This window comes from Cololabis saira, chromosome 3, assembly GCF_033807715.1.
Source record: "Cololabis saira isolate AMF1-May2022 chromosome 3, fColSai1.1, whole genome shotgun sequence".
Lineage (NCBI taxonomy): Eukaryota > Metazoa > Chordata > Actinopteri > Beloniformes > Belonidae > Cololabis > Cololabis saira.
In genome coordinates, this window is record NC_084589.1 from 24,637,823 (window position 1) to 24,651,314 (window position 13,492).

The window sequence follows — 13,492 nt, forward strand, 5'->3', positions numbered from 1 at the left end:
ATCGGATCACTTGTCTGAGTATACATGCTGTTCAGAGATCAGACTGAATCAGATTGAATAACCCACTTGTAACCAGAGCATGGCTGACTCCGTGACGCTAGGGTTGCGCTGTACCCGAGGTAACCATGGTAACAATTTCAACAAAGAGCCACTTCCGGTTGACCTCCGCTTAACAACAAGGAAAGGAAAAAGTGCATTCTAACTGCTTTCCTATTAATAATCTGTCTAAAACAGCCTTTCTCAACCTTTTTTCAGTCATGACACCTTTCAAAAGTGAATAAAATCTCACGACACCCCAGAGTAAAATATAATTAAAAACCGCACTGCATCGCTCTGACTGTAAATGCATAAGTCCCGTTTATTTTGTAGCAATAACTTGAACACGTTAACTGCACCAGAGTAGAAGTCATCGTTCACTGTTGTGCTTAGTTGCCACGCTGATGGACAGAAACTATGGTGACTTTTAAAAGAAAGACTGCCTAAAGAGACTTTTCCAGCCGGCTTCACTTTGAACGGGCGGTGTGAACCGTGTGAAGCCTGATTTATGGTTCCGCGTTAAATCGACGCAGAGCCTACGCCGTAACGTACGCGGCAAAGCGCACCGTACGTGTGCGTCGCCGCATAACCTACGGCGTAATCTCTGCGTTGGTTAACGCAGAACCATAAATCAGACTTAAGGCTGCAGCGGCGTGTGAGCGACGGATGACTGAGAGGGAGAAAAGTTTCTCCAGGAGTGGAAGGCAGCGCCGGCCAAGTTCTGCCACAGTTTGCAGATGGATTGTTGATGCGTGGGCTAACGTGTTTGCTGGGATTATTTTGTGAGCTTTTGCAAAAGCGTGCATTTCCGAGGCGCCGCACGGCACGGAACGTGACTCTGACAGCGAGGAATTTCGGACTGGCACAGCTGATTTAGCAGAGCTCTTTAATGCAGAAACAGAGGATGAGGACTTCGATGGGTTTGATTAATGTAATCAACCCCACCCGGGGGAAAATCTTGAGCATGCGCAGACTGCAATATCTATGTCCCCGTACACATGGCATTAACAACCTGGTTGCGACTGGCTTATCTAGGTGCTCCAAACTGGTTGATGAATCCGGCTTGACCAGGTTGACTTGACCAGGTTGAGGTGTTCACATGCAGTTTTAAAGTTGGTTTAAAGTCTCAAACCGATCTGCAACCAGGTTGAATCGCTGCATGTGAACGTACTGAGTGTGTTTGTGTTTGGGCTTGTTTAGCATAAGCTGATAAGATCCCATTGTAGCTGCACAGGCCTGGGGAAGAACGGTGAGTAGTGGAGAAGAGAAGTGAAAATGGAGGAGCATGTGAAAGTTGTCAGTCCAGTAAATGGGGAATATACTTATATACCTACTGAAGCAGCTCAAGTTTAGTCTACCACATAAACGCAAAGCACCCGGTCGCAAGCGCAGCCACAGCTAACGTTAGCAGCAAAGATGTTGCCACAGCAACGCTCTTTGCCAAACTAAACTCGAGGAGAGCACCACGCGCATGAGCACCTCTGTGACAGAGAGGCTGGAGAATGTTCTTGCCAAGTGGATGTAAATGGCTAAAAAAGAGATGAATTCGATTAATTAATTACAGATCTTAATGTCTCAATTTTTTTAATTGCTTGAAAGCACTAGTCACAAGTTCAAGCCATGGCCGGTTGTCCAGGATGTGGGTTATCAGTATCCTGGCACAAATGTGACATGTTCTTGACCAGGTTTAGTTTACAGAGTCCCTTCACTGTAGTAACAGACTCTGGCTATGACTTTCCTTAGTTTCTAACTGAACCCTGAACCCTCTTGCTCGGTGGGTGACCTTCTTTTGTGAAATAGAAAAGTCCAAGTTTCCCTGTATTCAGGTTCAGTATACTAGAATAGGCCTATGTAGAATTTCTACATAACCCGCTTCCTGCAAGAGACCCCAGGACATGCTTCTGTAAAACATTGTTTCTGCAGTCCAGAGATTGAACTGTTAGCTGTGAGTTTCCATCCTTATTATTTACTGAGAGAGTTCACCAGTTTTATTGTAGTAGCAGTTTACATCCCGCCATCATCTGGTACAGACACTGCATGTGACGTCTTCAGCTGTGCTGTTGCTAAGCTACAGACACAACAACCCAGTGCATTTTTTGCCATCACTGGTGATTTCAACCATGTCTCTCTCTCTCTTCCATACTTGTGTTCCACCAGAGAAAACAAAATGTTGGATTTGTTTTGTGTAAACATTCGAGATGCATACAGCTCCTCTGCACAACAAAGAGCAGGGAAACAAGCAGTCAGAATAACAGTCAGAAAATGCTGAAAACACCTACTGATACTGGCCAGGTGATTCTATGGCATGATCTGGCGAGGAGTGTAAGGAAGGCAGGTTGCTTGAAGACTCGAAAAAATGTAGTCGTCTTTGAGACCTTACTCGTTCAGCATACTTTCAGCTAGAGAAACCATTCAAACTTTAAACGACTCACAAGACTTTAAACTATTAACAAGTGATCCAGATTTTTAAAATCGTTTGTAATTTTTTAAAGGTTATACTTTATATTTTATGAAAATTCAGCACTTCCAATGGATTTCAGCTGAGGAATGTTCAGAATTCTAGAATAGGGGAATCGAGAGGCGCCTTAAGGCCGAGACACACCAACCCCATTATCGGCCGTCGGATGCCGTTTGGCAGTCGACCAGTCGTCCAGATCGGTGACTCAAGTCAGGTTGGTGTGTCCCATGGAGTTTTCGGCGTCTGTTGGTGTCTATGTCAGCATTCATTTTGACCGATTCGACATGTAGAATCGACCACTAGCCGTCAGCCTCTATGACCAGTCTGATTGGTGGAGTGCTTGTCCTTCACTAGCGAATCAGAGTTAACTGGAAATGACGATGGTAAACATACTCGATAGACAGCGACAGCACAGACACTAACCTAGACTCTGTCATTGCATCAATTTGGATTTGGATTGTGTTTGATTCTATTATATTTTCATCATTAGCCATCGTATTTTCGATCCTTCTTGACTTCTAAAAATGACAACATTGACTGAAGACAGTGGACTGTTTAGAAAGCTACACTAGAGTGATCCGTGATTTCCGGTTGTTCTTCTTTCCTTTTCTTTTTGGGCGACATCACAGATTAGAACCACCTGCAGTTATGGGGAAATATTACGTCTCGCGCACGCGCAGATCATATGCTCCAGTCGGCATCGGGTTGGTGTGCTTGGGAGTATTTTTTTGAGCAACTTGGGGAGACAAGAGACGACTTTAAAATCCGACTGCTTTTTCTGCAGACGGTCGGCCATCGTGTTGTTGTGTCCCGGCCCTTACACATGCTGCCCCTGTGGCAACTGGACCCTTCCCTTCTCTACTCTCCCTTCTCTGTTCTATAAGTACATTAACTGGTAGTCTAGTGGTTGACATTTGGAGCTCACATATAATTTTTTATGTGATAAATGTACTTGGGATCTTTTTGTCTGCAGCTGCTTTTCTTCTTTTCAGCTAATCTTCCTCTTTTCAACGTCTTGTCCTATCTTCTACTAATATTTCTCTTCTTCCATAATTTGAAACAGAATCAGAACAACCTCAGACAGAACTAGAACCACTTTGAACAGAACCAGAAACAATTCAGCCAGAACCAGAATAACCTCAGACAGAACAATTCCTCTTCCCATCCTTTCCCCTTCTTCATCTTCTTCTTCCTCTTAATCTTTGTTGTATTTTCAGTTTTTTACCAATTAAAAAAGGTTTTCACCTTCCTTATGCATGCCAACAATTTTATGTAAGGTCAGCACTACTTCAGTTATCAATGATTTCCTTTTATGACTTTGGGCCACCTGCTAAATGTAATCATTCTGCATTCAACCCTGCATTTTCAAAGGAAATGCAGCCTTTTCTAGTTATTATTAGGGCCCGAGCACTTACAGTGCGAAGGCCCTACTATTGTATCTGTAGAAAATGTTTTTATTATTTTCCTTCTTCTGACGAAATGAGCGCCTTTTTGCCCCACTAACCGTGCCCCAAAAGTCACCAAATTTTGCACGCAAGCCAGGCCTGGCGAAAAATGTGATATTTCATGGTTTGCATGCCCCACCTTCATCTGATTGGTCCATATTTGATAGTTCCCCAAAAGTCACCAAAGGTCACGCAAGCCAGGCCTGACGATAAATTTGATATTTCATGGTTTGCATTAATGGGCGTGGCCTAACGGCTCAACTGCGCCCCCTAGGAAACTTTGTGCCTCAAGCCCCACAATACGGTTTGACGTACATGCACAAAAATCGCTACACACCTGTATCATGTCGCAACTTAAAGAAAAGTCTCTTGACGCCATGGCCGAAACCGAACAGGAAGTCGGCCATGTGCGTCTCCATCCTGCAACGACGTGCATTACTTTTCTCAGTCAAAAGCATTACCGTGGCGACGCTAGACGCCGAAAAGCGCGCCCCCCCTTCATCTGATTGGTCCATATTTGATAGTTCCTACTTTCTGCCATAACTTTTGAACGGTGTGATATAAAGAGTCGTGGGTGGTGTCATCGGACTCGGTTTTGAGTCCTTGAACATAATTGGCATTAATTAGCCCCGCCCCTTCTTCTGATTGGTTGATATTTTATAGATCCGATTTTCTGCAATAACTTTTGAATGGTTTGACATAAAGACTTGTGGGTGGTGTCATCGGACTCAGTTTTGAGTCCTTGAACATAATTGCTGCAAATTAGCCCCGCCCCTTCATCTGATTGGTCGATGTCTGATAGTTCCTACATTCTGCCATAACTTTTGAATGGTTTGGTATAGAGAGTCGTGGCTGGTGTCATCTGCTAAATGTCCAGGCCTGAAGAATCTACATGCAAGTCATACAAACGCTTCCACTGCAGCACGCCTGAACGTGCACAAGCGTGCGAGGGCTCGTTCATCGCTGCTTGCAGCTTTAATTATTTATTGTTGTTGTTGTTGTTGTTGTTATTATTATTATTATTAATATACACTATAGCCATGTTGTAGGAAATGACTTTGTTTAAAATACAGCCAACCAATGGGTAGAGGCTATCATGGGGCAGGGAGCAAAATCCAGATGTATTGTAGTATATGTCACAAAGGACCACACATGTATCTAAGACAGTATAGAGTTGCATAAGAATTCCAATGTGCCTGGACTGTTGGTTTATGATGCCCAATAAAATAACGTTGAACCTCGAATTGTATTGTAAATACATTATTACCTGTGCATGTTGTTGTGGACCAGATAAACCGGGGGTGGATCCGCCACATCACCTCTCCTGGTGGCCTTGAGTTTGACACATCTGATAGGATTCACCTAAAAGGATGCTGACTTACCTTGACATTGTTTATCCAGTGCCAGCACCTTAACTTCATCAGATTCTGTGCTACAACCTCAACACGGTTTGAGGCGTCAAACTTATTTCTCTTCTTACTGTGAGATCAGTTAGGTTCCATGGACTGTTTGAATCAATGCCAATAAGAAGCAATAAAACTGCTTGGGAGGAATTTTATGGTCAAGCACTTTATTAAGACATTTAATGTTTGTTTTTCCTAAGCTGGACACACTTGTCTGCACTTGAATTTTATTACTCCTATACACTCCTGCACTGAATGTATATTATGAGCTGTATGGAGAATCTAGTTTGACTCCAAAACTGTCCTTGCCTTTTCTTTGATGAAATTATATTAACATCAGCATAGTTTCAGGCTAATTTATCCACCCATATAGCCTCCTGAAGGTTGAATCTAAGGTTAACTGGTGTCACTGATGTACAGTCCAGCCCTATACTGTAGATTGTACCCTTATCAAGAATCAATTAAATCAACCTGAAATAGTTTTGTTCCAATCATCATTTATAGCCTTCTGTAATAGACAAGGAGTGGCATAATAATACCAAGGTTCACATCCTATTGGATATAATTACAGTTATTGTTTAAATTACATCAGGCTGCAAATGCAACAACACTTTTCATTCATTGTCTACATACTTAATTCACCTCAGTGGTCTAAGGAAGTAATCAGTTTACAGCTCTGAGGAGCAGCAGAGTGATACACAGACACAGCTTCACATCTACTGATTAAACTCATCATTCTCTACTAGTTAACACACTGAAAAAAACCTCAAATGTGCAATGATGCATGTTTGAAAATCAAAGCCGCTTAGTGGTTCCTATTTTTATCATTAAGTATTCATTAGCATGTGATATTCATATACCTCAAGGACGTATGCATTAATTTTTGAGAAGTGCTTACTTGCTGTGATGTGGTTCAAGATGTTCCTGCTGCGTTTGCAGCAGTTCATTTGATTGTATTCAGTGCACAAACTTAGCTCTTAAACATTTAGCCCGATTCTTCATGACAGCTTAAACACTGCAGAGTGACACATTGTCACTCATATTAAAAAAAAGTGCATATTTGTACTTGCCTGGATTACCAGAGTGGTAGGGAGCTCTGGCAGACAAGACCTTTCCCTATGTCATTATTTGTGTGTGTGTGTGTGTGTGTGTGTGTGTGTGTGTGTGTGTGTGTGTGTGTGTGTGTGTGTGTGTGTGTGTGTGTGTGTGTGTGTGTGTGTGTGTGTGTGTGTGTGTGTGTGTGTGTGTGTGTGTGTTTGACAATCTGCTGATGCACTAATACCTTCTTTCCAGACTTGCTCCAATACTATTTCACCACTGAGTTCTCCTCAGCATAATAAACAATGTGGACAAATAGTATCCTCTTCACACACCCCACACCCCCACCCCCAACCCCCATCTCTCTCTTACACACACACACACACACACACACACACACACACACACACACACACACACACACACACACACACACACACACACACACAAACACACACACACACACACACACACACACACACACACACACACACACACACACACAGACATACACAGACTCACACAGACTCACACAGAGAAAAAGAGAGAGAGAATGTGTTGTGCATCTATCTTTATTATGACATCGTATTGACATTCATTAATTTTTTGCATCCTAAAACATTATCCATAGCTGTAGATAGCCACTACACAGTTAGCCTACGTATGGGACTTGCACTGTAGTTGACATGTATGCTTGTCCATTGTGTCACTCTGGAATTACAACCAAACACTGGGTGGTGATGTAGTTTTTGTTCTGCTGTGCTGTGGCTTGCAGTGTTGAGTGTCGTTTTTCTTTACTTCCTGCACGTAGCTCAAACATAGCTGTGAGCCTGTGAAACAAATAAAGCATATCTTATGTGATGTTGTGCTGATAATTGTTGCACAGTTAATTTAATTTTCACTGAAACAGCAGCAGTCCATTTTCCAGCTGGCTTGTAAATGACAAAGAAGGAATTGTAGCAACACCCAGAACGAAACCAAGCAGACCAATCCCGTTTGTTGCAGTCTGCACTGATACATAGTTACATTCCTGGAGAGGCTACAGCTGAGGTTATGATGTCGGGTTCTCTGCAACTATGGAGTAGTACATCATTGCTTCAATGTAAAAGCATAGATCTCGCTTAACCTGAACTATATCTGTACTTTTAAGGTCATTTGTTGTGATCCCCCATTTGGTCACAACAACATTCATGTGCCATCCGCTGCCGTGACACACAATGAAGAGCACATCTGGTTGGAAGTAGTGGTGTTACAATACATACTGACTGTTCCCACTCAGTATTGTCTGTGGCTCTTTTGTTCAGAGACCAGATCTATAGGCACGTTTCCACAAGCAGTTCCAGGTAGATTTTTCGGGCCAGGCCGTTTGCGGGTGTCTCCATTACCAGGAACGGCCTGTAAAAGTTGCCTTCAGAAACCTTCCCTGTAGCACGAGAGGTAAATCATGTGACCACAACTCATTTGAACCATTTTGACCAGAGACATTTTGCTAAAAATACGTTTTATGAAGTTGGACATTACAAGAAAATAAATGGACCAAAAAGTTGGTTCAGGTCTTGTTGGTATATTACGCACTATTACGCACCTATGGAGCAGAACTCCTGCTCTATAGGCATCCCCATTAGTGGGGGTTGTTGGTAGTTTTTTCGGGGTGGGATTGTTGATGCACTTCTCCATTACCAGGAACAGCCCTGTAAAAATGGCCTTCAGGAACCTTTTGGGGAGGGGGTTGTTCTCGTAATGGCCAAGAGAAACTACCCTGGTGTCTACCAGGGGCATCTCTGCTGATCAGGTTTTCTATATTACGTTGAGCCCCCTCATGTGAACATAAATGACGTGAACACAACTAATTTAAACCTTAGACATTTTGCTCCAAGTACATTTGGTTAAGATGACCATTACAAGAAAAAAACGATAGATGGACCAACAAGGAGGTTCAGGCCTTGCTGGCGTATTATGCCAATGAAGAGGTCTGGTAAAGAGGTTTTCTTTAATATCAATTGCTACCGCCACAGTGTATGTTAAAAAAAATTATAATTCAAAAAACATCTAGTTCATGTTTAGCATCTTTTTTAATCTGATCTTAGTTCACACATTAGCCTTAACACTAACAAAGACCTCAGAAATGACATTTTGCCTTATCAGGAAAGCTCTCTAATACACAGGAGGACAACTGGTCCCTACAAGGTCAATGATCATACCGAAACAACGGTCCAAATCAGGTAACAAAAATGCCCACAAATACGCACGCACACACACACACACACACACACACACACACACACACACACACACACACACACACACACACACAAGAACACATTAATAATAACAATTCTACTCACTGCTTTCTTTCTTTCTTACTTTTTTTTAAATAGGCTGACGCGAAGCAACATCATAGGATTCCCAAGGCAAGGTCAGAAAATATTATTTAATGAACACAACTGCAAAATATGTCAAAGAGGCATCATCCACATTTACAAAATTAGCATGCAGCCCAACGCAACCACAAAATCTGCCCTAGATGCTGAGATAAGCTCCATCGGGCCCCATGTGCCATGCTTAGGGGTGGTAGTTATTTTCAGAAGCAATAATTAGGGTCCATTGTGTCAGGATTTCTCTCTCCCTTTGCAAATAACATTTTGTTTGACATCCATTAAATTGTATTAAATCAGCTTGAAGAGCTTGTTAGGTTTACTACTTGAACATAACTATTTGAGTTTAAATATAAATAATACAGAGGGAGAAGGAGGGGGGGGGGGGGGGGATAAAATGGGCAGCAGAGCCAAATGTCAGAGAGAATTAGATAACATCATCATACATTGAGAGCAAATAGGAATATGTAAATTATGCACAAATAGGTGAAAAAGAGGAGAGACATATTGTAATAGCTTCATTGTCTTAGCATTTCCTTAGAAGTAATTGGATAAAGAAAATGCAACAGAAGCACATTACTGTGGTATTTCATAAGCAAATTCCTTAAATGAGCTGCTTCTATACTGACATACATACATACATACATAATATATTGCAATTGGAAATGAAATCATACCTAATTATTTTTCTTCTTAGAATTTTGCCTAAATGTAATATTCATTTCTAGGGACGTATCTTTAATTTCACACCCACTGATTTCATTATTTCTAGGGTAACACTTTACACTTAGGTACACAACATGGGAAGTTAAAAAAAAAGAAACTAAAGAAAAGAACAGTCTCAGAGAGGTCTTGAACTCTGATTTTATGACCTAAAGGCCTGTCACTCTCCACAGCCTCTCTTCTAGTCAGGTTAAGAGGACCTTGTCATTTGTTCTGAAGTAAATATTCCTCAATGATGATAAAGTGTTGGCTGTAGGTGGCTAATATTGCTGTAGCCAGCACCTCAAGGCAGTGATATCATGGACACTGTGTATGTAACTCAAAAATGCCCGTTAGAATTGACAAAAGAGCCGATTTTGATGACCAGGGATACAGCAAAGTTAGTTAATGTCCAGATATCATGAAACAGGCATCTTGTCTTGAAAGTTTTAGGAAAAAATCTTACACCAATCAAACGTTTAATTATCAGTCCATATCATGCCTTTGTCTATCTGTCCTTGCATCCAACATCATTGTTTTATTAAATAGTGAAAGGGATACCACTGAGGAAATCAAATGGAAACATATTTTGATGAGGGACAATCCTCCTGCTATAACAGCCATCAAAGCATAAATTATCCGTCAGCATCAAGGTCAAACATGTGTGCTGTTAGTAATGATCCTATTATTCCCACGTAATCTGTCACTCTGTGTTTTTCCACCATACATGTTAAAGCTCCAAACCAGCAGACCCAGTGTTTAAATGCTTCCTGTGAACATGAATAAATAAATGGTTGCGCAAGTGTGCGAGGCTTGGGTGTGTGCATGTGCATCTGTATCAGAATGAGGATGTAAGGGTAATTTAATTATGGACCAGATAAAGCAGGTTACTGAGGTTAATATCCTGCATGCACTCTTTTCCTCTCTGGACACTGTAATTGCTTTAAGCACATTAGGAAGTTTATTGGCTTTGATGGCCTTTTAAGACATTACATTTCTGCTGCTTAGTGTCAGACAGGAGTCATCCAGCTCTGCTTACTGTCTCCATCTCCCTCTATTTCTGTTACCGCCCACAAGCTTTCTCTCTCCTCACGCTGTCACTTACTTCTTTCTGCATGTGTCTCCTTTCTGCGTCTGCTTAATTGCAACTCTGTTAATACGAGGAGATTTGTACAGCGACTCATCCGTAGAGGCGTCTTGATGAGGTTTGACTGGCAGGTGATTAACTCCTCTTAACCCTCTGAATTATTTGTTCTCGGTGGAACAGTTGCACTAATGACTCCATAACAGGCTTCTTGATGTGTCAAATTTGGGAGCAGAACTCTGGAGAGAGAGCTCCAACAACTCCCCTGAAATAGTGCAGCCCCCTCACTTTCTCTTTCTCTCAGCTAAGATCAATCCATTCAACGGCCCATCTGTGGATGTCTCCATTTTTGCTCAACTACCACTCTTAATGAGGATGGAGGTGAATAGAAGGAGTTATTAAAAGGTCCTCACCTTCCACTTGAGGCCACTGAAGAGAATTTATATGCAACCAAGTGCACTTACAGCCCCCAGTTAGAGTTACTTCACATTTCTGTTGCTATAAATCCACATCCCACTGCAGTCATGACTGGAGTGGAAAATTATTACTAGTCCAGAAAGAATTTGTCATATTTTTCTTTTTATAGGGGATATGCAGGAGGATTTTCATAAGGGTCTTTGGGTGAGGAAAATAAAAAAATACAGATTTAAAGGAAGGGAGGGGGTTAGATGCACTGAGAAAGTGATTGGGAGGAGAGAAGAAGTGAAGGAACGCTGTCAGAGCTGACAGGGAGCGGAGCCAAGCAATAACTACAGCAGACGTAGCCAATGTGCAGAGATAAATGATGTAATATCTGCATGGATCAATGTCTGTACTGTCTATCTAAAAGGGACCCTCTCAATAAATCACATGAGTATCGTTCCCACTACACACAGAAATGCACACATTGACACCACACACTCAAATACACACCTTCCACAATTAGTGTGAATTAAGATACATGGCTGTGAAGTTGGAATGCCTCGAGACCACTTTGTAAGTGTCTTCCTCCAGCTGTCCATTTCCATCACTATGCAGATGGTAGGAGGAGGCGAGGATGACATCAATTTGTTAAGATAGCAATAATCAGCTAATGAGAAATCAAGTGGCTTGACTTTTCACATGAATCCCATCATGTCCACTCCTATTATGAGACCAGGAGGCCATTAGTTCAGTATGACAAAGAGGCCTAAATGTCCTACTTTGGTCTCTTTGCTAACAGTCCCACCATGTGGCAAGTTGGGTAATTACACTTATAGATGGGAACAGGAAATGTAAATAAATTACAGTTTGTTTTCTTTTGAACCCACAGAAAATATCACCAGCCAAGATGAAATCTTATTTCACCACATCATCCCCATGCTTATTCATTTTTTCTACAATATGTTGAAGCACCATGATGTCAACTCAAGAGTGATGCATTTGTCACATAACATGATTATAACCCATGTTCTCATTGTACAGAATTGCTATGCTTTACAGGGTCTTGTTACCATCTTTTGGCTTTCCACAAGGTTGACTGCATTAATCTTTTATATAGAAGTTCCTAGGTTCCTGTTTTTATTTGCATCAGCAGGCCTCCATCTGTGAGCTTGCATTTGGGTTCTCTCTCTGCTCTGTTCCTCACAAAAGATGTTAAAATTCTGAATGATGATTCGCAATATTGTTTTACTGACTTCTCTTTTTAGGACTTACGCCTACACTGCAAATTTACACGCAGCTTAATTAGTGACTCATTTATGAAGCTGTCTTTGGGATCATGATTGTATTCACATCATGAACTGCTGTATCCGTTGCCATGACAGCAAAACTGTAAGAAAAAGAAATGATTCAGTTATGGTTTGCCCATGCTTTCTAAGGGAACACAACAGTACTTTACATTAACACTAAATGCTTGTGATATAAAGATATGCTGATATTTATTATTTATCAACAGCTTTTGTGTTGGCGTCCTTGCTAAACCTTAAATGCAAGAGTGCATTCATTTTCTGTTGTAAATAAGGCCCACGCATGAGTTCAGTGCTCCCACTACACTGTTATCCTCGTCACCTCTGCTTTACCACTTTGTCAAAACAATTCCATTCTCAGTTTCTCTTTTTGAATGACCTTTTTGCTCTTCAGTTCCAAGTCAATCAGCCCCTAATTCCTGTTAGCTAAAGATCAAACACTCCATCTTATATAGCCACTGGGTGCACTCGAGCAACACCATCTCAGTCCAAAATACACAGAAATTGTAGGTAGCCACAAAGGAGCCAAGCACCAACTATTGATCAAAAGAACAGTCGTCAAAGACTACAAGATCAGACAAACCACGTGTTTTGCCTGAATCAACTATGGGAAAGCTCACGACTCAGTGCCACACTACTGGATATTGGAATCCTTAGAGCTGTGTAACATCAAAAAGACACTAAGAGCCTTCATCAATACCGTATTTTCCGCACTGTAAGGCGCACCTAAAAGCCTTTAATTTTCTCAAAAACCGGCAGTGCGCCTTATAATGCAGTGCGCTTTTTATATGATCATTACGGTAATGTCAGGGGGATTGTGGGTACTGTAGTTGGTGTCGCCGAAGTAATGGCGCTAAAAACGTCAGGAATCGTCACAGACGTTCAAGACAACAGCAGCGACGCTGACTCGCATAATGGCGACTTTGACGAGACGGAGCAAAGCTGGTTTTTATTTTGTTAATAAAGTTTGACATACAGTACTTTTCTTCTTGTTTTTTTTTTTTTGCATTTTCTGTAGGATTTTGTAGCATTTGCTGTAGCGCAGCTCCATCAGGTAGATATGTAACTCAACCCCAGCCACTATAGTACGGTATTTAACCATATATTTAGTGCGCCTTATAATGCGGTGCGCCTTATATATGGAAAGGGTTTTTAAATACGTCATTCATTGAAGGGGCGCCTTATAATGCGGTGCGTCTTATAGTGCGGAAATACAGTAATCAGATTAATCTTTATTCAAGCTTC